At 40.8% G+C, this 15,034-nt stretch overlaps 1 protein-coding gene across 4 annotated transcripts in view; it reads right to left on the bottom strand.

The window, feature by feature from the left end:
* Positions 1 to 14,283, bottom strand: part of KLF12 (Kruppel like factor 12) — a 432,829-nt gene extending 418,546 nt beyond the window's left edge. For all 4 annotated transcript variants that reach the window (XM_029936613.1, XM_029936610.1, XM_029936609.1 and 1 more), the window contains exon 1: positions 14,112 to 14,283. The gene's annotated coding sequence lies outside the window, so the exon portion shown is untranslated. The remainder of the gene's footprint in view (positions 1 to 14,111) is intronic.
* Between the last annotated feature and the right edge of the window lie 751 nt (positions 14,284 to 15,034).

Genomic DNA, 15,034 nt, shown 5'->3' with positions numbered 1-15,034 from the left:
AAGAGTGAAAGAGCGAGAGAAAGAAAGAAAGGAAATAAAGGAAGAAGGAAAGAAAGGAACAAAAGACAGAAGATGATACAACACTTCCCCAAGTTGTTTTCTGAGGCCAGGAATAACCCTGAATGCAAAATCAGATAAAGACATTAAAAAAAAATAAAAAGTAGTGACCAGAATGTCCCATGAACATATATATTTTTAATTCTTAATAAAATATTAGAAAATGAAGTACAACTATATATAATTAAATGACACATCAAGAAGTAAGACTTATACAAAGAATAAAAGTCTGACACAACATTTAAACATCAAGCAACACCATTAATTCACTAAATTGACAAACAGAAAATCATATCTTAATACAGAATAGTCAAAAACCTATAAAACTACTTATAACTAAATACAACTAAACACGAAAAAAACATTACATATAAAATGTTAAAATATTTTCGAAGCATAAAAAATAAGAGACATTCATGTTCTTGAACCGGGATGGTACACTGCACCAAAAACATTAAAATGTTAACTGTCCCCAGAGTACATGTAACTTAACGCAATTCCAATTAGAATCACAACAGGGTGTTGTGTATCTCTTCTCCAAGGAAGTTGGGACAATGGATGGAATTTTCCTCAGATTTGCACTTTACTAGTTTTAAAAGGAAAAAAATCTGGTATTATCATAGGATATATGAGAACATAAGACAATACAACTGGGGAATCTGTACTTGCTTGTGAAAGGATACATTAACTTTAAAAATGGTGCTGATACAATGCACCCGCTATGAATCTGAAAGTAAATAAAAGTGGATCCCTCTGACACATATAACTACAAATTCCAAATTTGCCAAAGATAAGATCAAAGTGGAAAGAAATAATCTAAGTGCAGATTACACATCTGTCTTAACAATGGAGAAAACATAGGAAAAAAAGTTATAACCAGGGGTGCCTGGGTGGCTCCTCAGGTTAAGTATCCGAATTCAGCTGAGGTCATGATCTCATAGCTCATGGGTTCAAGCCCCACATCGGGCTCTGTGCTGACAGCTCAGAGGCCGGAGCCTGCTTTGGATTCTGTGTTTCCCTCTCTGTCTGCCCCTCTCCCTTTCATGCTCTGTCTCTCCCTCTTTCTCTCTCTCTCTCTCTCTCTCTCTCTCTCTCTCTCTCTCTCTCTCAAAAATAAACATTAAAAACGTTGTCCAGAGGAATGTACTGATGATATAAAAATTACAAATGTTACATATCAAAAGATACTTCTTAAACAGGAAACAAAAGATCAGTTTTTTTCATTTTGATTTTAAGTAGACTCCACACCCAGAGTGGAGCACAATGTGGGGCTTGAACTCAAGAACCTGAGATCAAGACCTGAATTGAGAGCAAGAACGGTACACTTAACCGACTAGGCCACCCAATATTTTTTTGAAAAAAATATTTGCAATGCAGATACAGACAAATGGTTAATAACTATAATAGTATAAAACTCAACCACAAAAAAACAAAAAAAGCAAACAAACAAACAAAACCTCCCACAAAAGGACAACAACCAATTAGAAAAAATGAGCAGAGTATGAAAGGGCACTTCTTAGAAGAACAATTCCAATGTTCTTCTTCCAATGTATCCACAAATAGGAAGAGATCTTCCAGGTCACCTACAGTCAGGAAATACTAATTTAAAGTAACAACGAGATACCATTAGACACAACTATGAAACTGGAAAAGTGTCCACTATTGCTGATTGACTTTCAAGGAAAGGCATTTGCCTACATCACTGGTAAAAACATGAACTGTTACAGCCGCCTTCTTCAAAGCAATGTGGCAACATTTTGAAGCAGAACATAACTGCATCCTGGGAATCTATCCCACTGGTCTGTCCGAGTATAGCTATAAAGATACATATCACGACATTGTCTTTAGTGGAAAAAAGTAGAAACAAAGTACTGCCCATCAGTAAATTAATGGTTAAGTAGACTAGGAAATAAACATACTTCAGAATATCATGCAACAGTTTTGTTTTGTAAATGGAGTAGAGCTATGGTGGTTGACAGTAAAGTACTAAAGAAAAAACAAAGTTGATAATGGTCTACAGAATATAATCCCAACGTTGTAATCAGCAATCGAAAACCTAGTGTGAGTGTGTTTATAATGCTCAGAATATGGACAACAATATAAAAGGACACACAGTTCTGATAACACGGACTATGGGGGAATGGAATGTTATCACTAGTTACAAGGGAGAACTAAGTAAAAGGAAGAAGGTAGGAAAGAAAAGAAAGGAAGAAAGAAAAATGAAGTCTTCACACACATACTTTATTAGAGAGATACTATATTTGTAAACACTGCTCAATGAGTGAGTTTCTGCAAAACAAAGCTTATTTCCCAGATTTTAAGCTGCTGTCCCTTTGAAAACCTAAATCATAAAAGTAATAATAAATTCATTTAAATAAATGACTTTTAGTTAAAAGCATCAAAGGAGATAATGCCTTTTAAGTGTATCATTCACATTCTAAGTACAATAAATGCAAAATAAAATTTTTTCAAAAGGATAAAAAAAAAGCTAAGACAATCACATGCTTAAATGGAAAAAGATTTTCTGGTAAGATAAAAAGTACTTAAAAGAAAGTAAAACATAAACCTAAAAATATCTAGGTATTATTTTTAGGCACACTAAGGATCTAAATGAAAATAAAATAAACCGAAATACACCAGAGCACGGCCCTCTCTTTGGGCTGAGCCGGCTGCTTCCTCCTGTGCATTCATACTGAAGACAAAGCCCCGGTTTTATTTACTGTTGAATTCTCAGGACCCAGCACAAGCACTGGTACATGGGTAAGTGATGAACCACCTCCATTATTTTCTTCAGAGTATTGACGCTCCTATTTGCACAGTGTCTTCTAGAATTAAGTTGCTCTTTCTGAGCTGTATGGGTTTTTTATGCCCCTTTAAAGTACATTTTGGAAGGAGATAGAATTCACCCAATAATATTCACTGAATATCTCATACGAGTTAAGGACACTAGACATCAGCACCTCCTTTGAGCAATGCAGACTTTATTTAAACTAAATGAAACTTAGGAAGACAGCAATCAGATGAAATGGAAAAAAAAATATTTTACTGGTGTTGGACATCAAGGTTCTAGTTTCCACCTGGCCACCTTCTAGTCATTTTTACCTTCATATGACTTTAATATCCTCACGAGGAAAATGATAACATGTGTCCAATCTACCTGATAGGATTATCAGGATGAACTAAAACTTTGTAAACCACCAAGCGCTAACCAATTTTTTTTTGCTAGCCCATACTTCTCAAGTATTCTAAAGCGTCTTACCACACTATTTATAAATAAAAACTGCCTCAGCTTAGAGCCTTAGTATAAACCTAGTACACTCAATAGAGAGCTCAGCGTACAATAAGGATTCCATCAATGCTCTTTATAGACTCATTCAGAGTAAATTTCTTTCTGGCTTTGTATTATCTTGAAATATTTTGTGTTTCCTTAAGTGTTCTGTATTTATACGTAAAGCAGAAAGCTAATTTGAAAGTGCACATTCCAGAGGATGTCACTTTAAATATCCAACCACTTTAATGTAAAGTTTCTTTCTAAATATCCCTTCAAGCAACACCTCTGATAAATTACAAGGGACTCCAACCTCCTGTAAAATTGATCAGTTTTCAAGTCTTCCTTTCATTGTTCTTATGCTAAAAAAAAAAAAACTCTTATTCCTATATTCAAGGTTTTTGGTCGAGGCTAAAATTTAGCAATATGAAGAAAAATTTCACTGGACAGCCTCACATAAAGTATATTTTTTTATTATTTTAACTTTTTTTAAGTTTATTTATTTATTTTGAGAGAGAATAAGCAGAAGAGAAGCAGAGAGAGAAAGAGAGAGAGAAAGAGAGAGAGAGAGAGAGAGAGAGAGAGAGAGAGAGAGAGAGAGAGAGGTCCCCAAGTGGGCTCTGCGCTGTGAGCACAGAGCCAGACATGGGGCTTGAATCCATGAACCATGAGATCATGGCCTGAGCCAAAATCAAAAGTCAGATGCTTAACCAACTGAGCCATCCAGGTACTCCAAAATAGAGTGTATTTTTAAAATTTTATTAATTGATCGGCATTATTATGCTGTTTTGCCCTAATAAACCGTCTCTGAACTCATTATAATACTGCACGTCCTATTGGCCAAGTACATCCCAGGATCTAGTTTTGGGAATCACAGTCCCGTGATGTTATAGCAAATGATAAAAGTTTGCCAAAACACTATCAAGCCATCAGCTCTAATAGATAACAAAAAAGGAGGTGTGAAATCACTACAGTGGCCAAAATAGTTTTTAATTTGCTTTCTTATTCTTGCAGATTTGCTTTTTCTTTTCTATAAAAAGTAAACTTTAACCATGAAGAATTACTACCATATCTACTAAAAGCCTAAGACCTTTCATTTCCCAGATAAAAGGACTTTTTTCCCATGAATTTAAGCAGCTTAAAGCACTTGGTCCATTTATCACAACTTACTTTGTATTATAATTTTCCACATTATGTCTTACCTCCCCTCTTTCATTTTCAGCTCATTAACAATGATGTCCTATCCGTTCTCATACATGATTCCAGATTACATGGTAGGAGCTAAATAAGTATAGCTGAAATGGGGAAGGCTTTTTTTTTTTTTTTTAACAGAGATTGTGTTTTTTGTGACTTTCACGATGCCTCCAGCAATAAAAAACAGCTTTCTCAAGTGACAGAATGCATGTTGGTCAGAAGTTACTGGTCTAGGGGTGCCTGGGTGGCTCAGTCAGTTGAGTGTCCGGCTTAGGCTCAGGTCACCATCTCCCGGTTCATGGGTTCGAGCCCCAGGTCGGGCTCTGTGCTGACAGCTAGCCCAGAGCCTGGAGCCTGCTTCAGATTCTGTGTCTTCCTCTCTCTCTGACCCTCCCCTGCTTGCACTGTCTCTCTGTCTCTGTCTCTGTCTCTCTCTCTCTCGAAAATGAGTAAAAAACATTTAAAAAGTTTAAAAAAAAAAGAAAATTAAAAAAAGAAGGTACTGGTCTATTGTTGCCACTTTGACACACCCTACAGCAGTCCCATTCTAACATAATTTTTTGGATTAGGTCTCACAATTGGCTTTAATATGTCTATCAACCATCACAAAACTGGCTTCTGTACTGAGGTAAATAAGGACGTATTCTAGTAAGTGCAGGTCAATATAATCCACAAATAAAATAACACTCTTCAGACACGGGATCTGTATAATAGTCCCATTTTTTGCTCTACTCTACAGGAAAATTAAGTCTGGAATATTGTATTTAATGCGGAAGGGAGATAAGAGTAATCCAGGGAATTAGGCATAACACAAAGGCTTTCCAGCATTCAAATATTTACTTTAAGGGCACCTGGGTGGCTCAGTCATTTCAACATTCGACTCTTGATTTTTGGCTCAGGTCATGATCTCATGGTCTCATGGTGGTGAGCAGAGAGACCTGTGTTATGCTCCACGCTGGGCACAGAGCCTGCTTGAGAGTCTCTCTCTCTCTCTCTCTCTCTCTCTCTCTCTCTCTCTCTCTCTCTCTCTCTGCCACCCTCCCCTGCTTGCTCTCCCTCTCAAAATAAATACAGTAAACATTAAAAAATATATATTTCCTTTAGAGCTAACTGGCCATTGACCATGATTATTGGCATTAATTTGGTGAAAACCAGTTCCTACATCTATAAAATAGAAACCATATTATCATACATATGTACTCAACAGATATTTAATAAAGAAAAAGAGAAATCTCATAATTTAATATATGATGCACTTCTGAAAACTTACACAAAATTCAAATATGTATTATGTCAAGGGACCAGACTCCAGTTTTACACTTGATCTTATCCAAAAGGCCCAGAAGCAATCAGACTCACATTTTAAAGGAGACCCACTCTCAGAGACAAAACATTGCAAAATCTGGAGTTAAACATAATCTAATAAGTCTTGTCACTAAAAATAGATGTATAGCATTTTGAATGTTCTATAATCTTATTTTTCACAATTTATCAGATTAACTCCATTAAGCACTCCCAATAAAGATTTGCTACTTTTCAGCACACCTAATGATTCTTTGCTTCAACTGGGTATCAAGATGATAAAGCCTGTTTCTCGTAACTAGAAGCAGCACTTTCATTTCCACCCCCCCTTTCCATGTATTTGCTAATGAAAGGCAAAAACAGTACCATTTTCAAATATTTTAGGTTGGTACTACTTTTGCCTTTTGTTAGCAAAATAAATAAATATTTTAAGTTCATTTATTTATTTTGAGAGGGAGAGCACACAGGAGGTGGGAAGGGGCAGAGAGACGAGGGGAGAGGGAGGAGGAGAGGGAGAGGGAGAGGGAAAGAGAGAGAATAAGAGTGAAAAAGAACCCAAGACAGGCTCTGCACCAGTAGCACAGAGACCCATGCAGGGTTCGAACTCATGAACCATGAGATCATGACCTGAGTCAAAAGCAAGAGTCAGATGCTTGACCGAATGAACCATCCAGGTGCCCCAAAATTCCAAATAATTTTTTAAAATATTGTCAAAAGTGGCAAAATTATTGGGGGAAGGGAACTCTTACTTGGCAGTGAGCACCATCACACAACAGCTATAAAACAATGCATCCTTAAGTCAAAATCCAGTGTATATAAGGTACTTTATGGGTCTCCACATATAGTATTCAAAGCGAAAACTATTTGAGAGTCAACTATACATACCTGTGTATTAATGAGTACGTATTAGAAAAACTAACATGTGAAAAACGCAGTACCTAACTTCCGCACAATAAACAGTAGCTATTTTATTTTGCTGCTACTATCCATGCTGAATGGCTGCTTTTAAGAGCACTACCTTGTGATCCAGCAATCACACTACTTGTATTTACCCAAAGAATACAAGAATACTAATAGCAGCATTCTTTACAAAAGCCAAGATATGGAAGCAGCCCAAGTGTCCATGGACTGATGAATGGATAAAGAAGTGGGGTGTGTGTGTGCGTGTGTATGTGCACATACGCGCACACACACACACACACACACACACACACACCCATACACACTGGAATACTACTCAGTCATCAAAAAGAATGAAATCTTTCCACTTGCAACAGCATAGATAGAGCTAAAGAATAAAACACTAAGTGAAATACATCAGTCAGAGAAGGACAAATACGATATGCTCTCACTCATATGCAGAATTTAAGAAACAAAACAAATGAGCAATGGGGGAAAATAAGAGAAACAGACAAATCAAGAAACAAACTTTTAATTGTAGAGAACAAACTGATGGTTATCAGAATGGGGGGGGGGGGTTAAGTAGGTGATGGGGATTAAGGAGTGCACTTGTCCTGATGAGCACTGGGTGACGTGCAGAAATGCTGAATCACTATATTGTACACCTGAAACTAATATAATGCTGTATGTTAACTAGCTGGAATTAAAAACTTATAATACAAAGAGAGAGAGAGAGAGAGAGAGAAAGAGAGAGAGGGGCACCAATATCCTAGAGCAGACTAATATTTATTGAGTACTAAATAGGTATAAGGTTCTATATACCAGATGCTTTATGGACATTACCACAATTTGAGTCCTCAAAAATATTCTGCAACGTTGACATTATTTGTTCTTGTTTTTATTTATACAAACGGATACACACACACACACAAACGGAGACTCAGAGAATTAACTTATCCTGTCAGACGACCAAAACCTGATGAGTCTGAGGTTTCAAATCCAGCACTCTTTGACTCTACTACAAACCTTCATTTTGCAAAGAGGAAAAAAAATCAGGAAAATGTAGTGAACTGTGGAATGGCTAATAGAGTAGAATATACTTAGCTAGAGAGAGATCAAAAGACTCAGGAAGGAAAACTCCATGACACTGGCACTTGGCTCCTGGAGGGTTAGTCACAGAGATCGTATGCCTTAATCTGTTCGTTCTGGAAGTATATTAGCACTGTGTGATCTGTCACAACGGTAGACACTGGGTGAGGAGCCAGGACGCTAACTCTGAGGAAGATTCATTTCCTGCTCTCAAAGAGCTTACCAGCCAATGAACCAGCAGCGGCCCCAGAAGGCACAGCAGGCACTACAGGGCCACAGAACACAGACTGGAACCCTGAACATTCTTATTCAGGTAAGGAGTACTTTACTAAGTGAGGGATGGTCAGGACGAGTCCCAGAGGAAGTGACGTTTACAGTGAGTGACAGCTGTCACATGAACAGGATTAGGCGAGGTGTATGCGCGGCACAGAAAGCGTCTAAAATGAACTATACTGATGAGCTAGTTGGAGTCTATTTCTTTGCTCTTCCAAGAATACTGTTTACATAGAGCGTGAAAAAAAATTTTTTTGTTTCTTAACTGAAGAAAATGTAGCTGGGGAGAAATTATGTAAATTAATATTGTTAATTTTCTCAAATGTATGTGTGTAAAGAAATGTACACAGCAGAAAAATGTGTGCATATAAATAAAATATGTTCAATAAATTTTCAAATATCCATGTAACATCGCCATCATTCACCTCTCTTGGCTGTGCATTAATTGTGTTACAACAATGCTTGAGTCTAACCAAGACACTTTATTTACGGCTTAAGCCATAAATCAGACATAGCTTAATCAACAGAATCTTCGCTTAACTAGGGATTTGCAGCTCAGTAAGATTGTTCTAAATTATAGAATAACAGCGCAAATTTAATGATTCTATAAAAAATAAGAGTATTTTTTAATGAACTAGTTGACTCACTGAAGGAGGTTTACAATCTCTAATCATTGTTGATCTTCACTTTCTGTTTTCTGTAAAACGATTGTGGGGACTGCATTTTCATGTACATTCTTTTTCAAAGCTCAGATACCTCACCTGCATTATAGAAATGTTAATAGTAACTTTCATAGCAGCTACAGAGAAACTTTTTAAGAATGACTTTCTCAAGGTCACAGAGCAAATCTCTGGTGAGACAGGAATGGAATTCATGACCTTTGACTGCCAGAAGTTTTCTACCCACACTCGGAAATTCCTTCTCCATAAGTGTAATTTATATGCTCACTTAGAGAAGCTGGAAAGTTCATCCCTGGCAGGGATGTGGGGGATGGAAAGGGAGAGGTTTTCCTATCAAATCAGTTGCCATACTAGTACTTTCTAGTTTTACAAAGTGATTTGTCCCCACACTATCTCCTTCTACCCTCACCACAACCCTGCAAAATGTGTATTATTTTTCCCATTCACAGACTGAAGTTAAGAAATTTGACCAAGGTCATCCAGTTTTAGTAAGCAAGAGATCCTGCTTCAAACTGTTGTTATCTCTGCCACCTAAATCAGTCTAGACTCCAGGATATATAATCTTGGCAGATACCGGATTGTGAAATGAATAAATATTTTCTTTACAGTTATTTGTTTCATCTTTTTACAATCATTTATCTCGGTTCTCATTTAGTTTTGCTGGTTTGTGTTCTTCGGGGGCAAAGTTGTTTTCATGTTGTAAGTTTGCCTGCTAAACACAAAACCAAGTGAGAGCATTATTACTAAAGACAGGATTTGAAAACAAACAGTGTTTTCCTTCTTTGGTATATAAGTGTGAGGAGGGGGACTTTTTACCATAATTCTTAGTCATAATGTATGCAGCACTGGGGGGGGGGAAGATATATACCAACACACATGTGTGAATGTAAAAACGCACTTTCATAAATACTATACACACACACACACATATATATATAAGATAGCAAAGACACATACATGCATACATCATGCCCAGAATCGTCTGAAAACCCAGAGGTGCGGTGAACATGGCACTGAAAACACAACTCCTGACTGCTAGGCCAGTAAACCGTAATAGTGGCGACTTCGATCACCTCTGATGGGACAGGGGAAAACTGTCCCAAAGCTCTCCCCTGGTTTCTCTCACCTTCCATGCAGCAGTACGGCAGCAATGGCTTGCTGCTACTCCATCTGTACCTAAAAAGCAATCCTCTTCAGACGAGTCCAATTATGCTAATAAATATTCAAACACATATACCATGAAACAGCAACAAAAGTATGACTTTCAGTGGAGAAAGAGACAGGAAGAAAGACCATGCCAGAGCACAATTCTCTGGGTGAATATCCTGTAGTCTACTGCCAGACCAAAACAAATTTTTATGGAGCAACAGGACTACTCAAGTTGCCACTTTTATGACAATAAACACCCCAAACCGAAAAATCCTTTGGTAACATAATTACTGAGAATATATAGAGAAAGTAACCATTTAATCCACAGCATGTGTTCTCTGCCACAAGAACTCAAAAGCTGACATCAGATGGGGTGTGGCTGGTCCAGGCCCTGAAAATGAATTCTGGCCTGCTGAAGTCAGACATTTCCCTGGATGGGTCTGGGATCTAGACACACAGCAGATCTCACAGAGCCCAGGGCTGCTGACCTCCTGGGCACAGGGCAAGGCCCATCTGTTTACTTGCATTTTGATTTTGGGCGCTGTGGTTGTGGTGGATGAGTTAAGGCTGTGGTTTATAGGGTGTTGCCAGTGATTTAATTTTAATATTTTTACCCTTACATTTTGTACATACTAAAGACTGAAAGCTGTGGGTAATTTGTAGGCTAAAAAATAAATAAATATACATTTCAAAACAGAAAATAAATGAACACGGGGCAAAAATACAGATATTACCACTCTACTATCATACAGTATTTTCAAAATGTAAATGATAAAGGCAAGCAACCACAACCTCTTTTAGAAATTATTTATAAAAATGAAAGTTGTTTTCTACATAGAAAAAGATAACCATGGGTGTCTGTTCTAAATAAAGCAGTTTTGAGATTTTTAGTTCTCGCTCATTAATCAGCTTGGAAGCACAAGCGGGCAGACTTCCTTACCCAAAACAAAGAATAACTTTTCAAATAAGTCTGCGCCTCTGGCTTTGTAGAACACAACTATTTTTTATCAATACACAAATCATCTACAGTTACACTTATGGAGTGAACCCTCTAAGAAGACTGCTTCTCTCACAATATAAAGAAAACCATTTGACACCCCTCATTTAATTGATTATTCCAATGAAATTCACATAAATATGAAATTCCACACTCGACATTTTGTACAATGGTAAAAACCTCCAGGACTTACATATGTTCGAGTATTTAACAATATCGCCTCACTGATAAGGTGACTCAATACTCTAGATTAACCAACAGTGGCTTGAGTTCAAAACGCCCTCCATGTAGGCCTAAGAACTCCTGTCCTCTTCGCAGAGGGGAAAGAAAAAAAAAACAAAATCTATGTTTAAGACCAAATTATTTCATTAAGTTGATAACAGCCTGCGTCATGACAGAACATTTAAAACTCACTCAGTCCATTCAAGGGCTTGTTTACTCTTCATAGAGGCGGGGAAGTAATCCCCTAGGAACATACATATTTTGAAATGACCAGAACACTATTGCCATTCTGGGCCTGATGCACACTCTTCGGAATGAATGAACATCTCGCATCCCGGACTGTTTTCCCTGGGCCTGGGGAGAGCAGTGGACTGGTGTTTGCTGTCCCTCCCCTTTCTGTACACACAGAGGCTGCAGCTGTAGTAAACAACCACCAGCCAAAAGTTGCTAAGGTCAAGGTCTCAAATGCTACACCAGGACCAGTTTTCTCCCAAATGACATTCGGTTACTGAAAAGGAACTTTCTGGAGGGAAAAAAACATTAAGGGCCCACTGGCACAATCATTTTCATTCAATAAATAGTAATACAAAGCATTCCAAAATAAAGTTTAGCTGACTGAAGCTTCTTTCAAATACGCATTGCTAAGTAATAGATAAATAACTGAAGCAACTCAAAAATAAACAGAAACGCCTCAAGAATGTTCTGTGTCTGACACCCCTGTATTAGTTACATGGATTTAGTTCATAAATTGAAACTTCCAGATTTTACCAGGTTCAGTCTATTTCATAATACTTATGAACTACAAGACAGAATAATTAACTTCTCTCCTAAATGCACTACACATTTCTGCCAATACTCATATGCTCTAACTGCTCCCTCCCCAAATCAAAGAAGCCTACGGTACTCAGGCTAGTCTCCAATCGACTGACCAGGCTGCAGCGATAAAGACACAACTTATGCAACTGAAATGTTTGCCCTTCAACATCGAATGTCTACTAACCTTCCACAGTTAAACATTTTCTAGCCTACAAGGATACCCTTTATCACAACCAACGTCTGTGTTTTTAAAAAATGTAAACGACATGCGAATGAAGAACAGCATAAACAGGCTTTTGGGGGGCATCACTATTTTTATTAAATGCCAATTCCAAAGAGCATTTCTTAGAGGATGGAATACACCCACTCGACAAAGTGACCACTCCTAGTCCCATCCTGTTAAAGTCACCAAATTTATTTCTGAGCATTCACTTATCTAAACAACTCGCTCTCCTCCACTAAGAAAAGGGCCTGGAGGCGTCTAGGTGGATTTGCACAATGACGTTTCTTGATTGACAGATGTCTACTGGACCCACTGGATGCACAGGCACTAATTGTAAATAGACCTGCTCACCTCCCTGGTGTGACTGGGAAACAGAGAATATTAAAGCTTGCTTTAAAATAAAGTATCCTAGGGCTGGGCTGAGAATTCTATTAGCCAGTGGAATTGCTTAAAACAATCCATACAGAAGGATACTTAAACCATCTGTACAGTTAAATTAGAGAACTGACAATATTAACCATACAATCTGTTTATCCAGATCACACATTCCGTTGTACTAATACTCTTTAACTCAACACAGTTTTTATCAGTTGAATTAAGGGTATTACTATTAAAGTATGCAAAACTCGAAGCGCAGGGTGAAGGGGGTTGGGAAGCTGCAGGGCATATAACAAAGGAATTGGTACTTTTTCCAAGCGGTTGCCTCAAATGCACTTCGAAACAGAACTGTTGAGTGCACCCCACCCTTTTCCCCAAAGATAAAAGTTTTCAAAGTTCTATTACGCAGTTCTCTACCCAACAAAAGCAGGATTGATTCTCCCCGTAGGGGAGCATCTAACATGAACACCAACTAATGTCGCGGAGGTCAAGTCCGAGTCCTGGGAGCGAGCTTCTAAGGCTAGAAAGGGCTCCCAGGCCAGCTCCGCAGGCTTCCCGGCTTGAGTGGACGGGCAAAGTTGCCCCTTGTCAACTCCGGCCGGCTCCCCCGTAATTGAAAATAACAGCCACGGGCCAGCCCCTGGCTACTTCCATGGACCAGGCACTGTAGCAAGTGACAGTTACACATCATTACGACCAGAGACAATAATGAATGTAGCACCAGGACCACTATTCATGCCAGCAGTGTCATCTCCGCCTTAACCCCTTCCCCTCCACTCTCTCCAGTGCACACCCACAGCCCACACAGCCCCGGTGAGGCAGCTATTCACCGAACTTGCTCTATTCCTGGGGGCAAACTACTTCCATAACCCCCCACCCCCGCCTCCCCAATTCAGCCCGGGTGTTTTATTTCCCATCCTTGGCAACTGTCAGGCAAACACTGCAACCAACAATTCCACTAGGGGTAGAAAAACATTTGCTTAATTCATGGTACTTGATAAGTTTTTTTTTTTTTAATTTGGCGGGGGGGGGGGGGGGGTGGAGAAACCTCCTTCTTTCTTCTTCACATATCCGACCGACGCTACTTGCTTTGCAATAGCATCGTCCTCCCTCGGCCCCCTCCCGCTTCCCAACACTTTCCCCCTTTAAGAACACAGACCAACCAAAATGATTTAACTTGAGCAGATGACAGAAGGAAAATAAAACATGTTAAGAGAATACGGTCTGATTTGGGATGGCAAAAAAAAAAAAAAAAAAAAAGGAGGGGGTTGTTTATTTTGATAAGAAACGGAATCGGCACAGACCTGAACAGAAGCTGCAGAGCAGGAGAAATTGTTTTCTTTCCCTCACACAGAGTCCCCCTCTCTCTCTCCCTTTCTCTCTCTCTCTCTCGCGCACACACGCGCGCGCGCACACTCACTCTCGCACACACACGGCGTCACCCGCGCACACTCACACGCACACTCGCACACGCACAGGCAGAGCCTCTCAGCTGCTCTCTGCAGTTCTCAGGAAATGAATGGGGGGCAACCCAGGGAACTGTTGTACTTGCAAATGACTTACCCGGATCACATGATGCGCTAAATGTAGGGTGGGCCGGTGGGTGGAGGCTGCCGAGACGCGAGCCCCGGTCTGGCGTGGGGAGCCTCGCCAGGCCCGCATCGAATTACCCCGGGGCCCAGCCGAGGGGGTTGCAAGACGCTGCTTCTCCTCCCTCGCAGCCCGCAGCTCAGGAAACCGGAGAGGCGTGGGGGGTGGGGTGGGGTGGGGTGGGGTGAGGTGAGGTGGGGGGGGTGAAAACACCAAACCCCCAAACAAAAGAGCTCCGGGTCCTCCTCCCCAGAAACAAAGCCCCGCCGCTGCGGGCGAGCCCCGGGGTGGGGCCGAGGGCGGGGGCGGCGGCGGGGAGGGGCTCGCTCAGCAGGCGCTAAGTCGCTTTATTGCCATAAAATGGGGCCCCCGAGCCGCTCCGCCCGAGGATTAGGAGGCGGGCTCTGAGTGTGATGGTTGAAATCCCCTGTGGGAAACTAACCCCTCCCCGCTCGCAGAGGTAGAAGGCAACACCCACTGCCCGGCCCTCGACTCGCCGCCCGGGCCGCCCGGCTGGGGGGTGGGTCCGCGGAGCCTCCACCCCGCCCCACCCCGCCCCACCCCTGCCCCCGCCTCCCGGCCTCGGCCGCGCTTCCCTTTCACCTGCACCACCTTGCTGCGGCACCCAAAATAACCTACACATGGCCAACAGAGCTTTGGGAGCCGCCGGCCGAGGGGGGCTCGCGGGGCCTCGCGGCGGGAGGGACCCCCGACTGCAACTCGCCCGGCGAGGACTCGCGCGGAGCCGCGAGAAAGTCCCCTCTTTTGTGTCAGAGCGCGCAAGACAGCCTTCGGGAGAGAATTCGGAGGCAAATCGAGCGCGCAGCCCGCCCGGCCCCCCGCCCCCTCCCCGCTCCGGCCCGGGTGGGGGCGTGCAGGGAGGGGCCGGCCGCCCG

The sequence above is a fragment of the Suricata suricatta genome, chromosome 4, assembly GCF_006229205.1.
Source record: "Suricata suricatta isolate VVHF042 chromosome 4, meerkat_22Aug2017_6uvM2_HiC, whole genome shotgun sequence".
Lineage (NCBI taxonomy): Eukaryota > Metazoa > Chordata > Mammalia > Carnivora > Herpestidae > Suricata > Suricata suricatta.
This window is presented reverse-complemented; position numbering and strand designations above follow the sequence as displayed.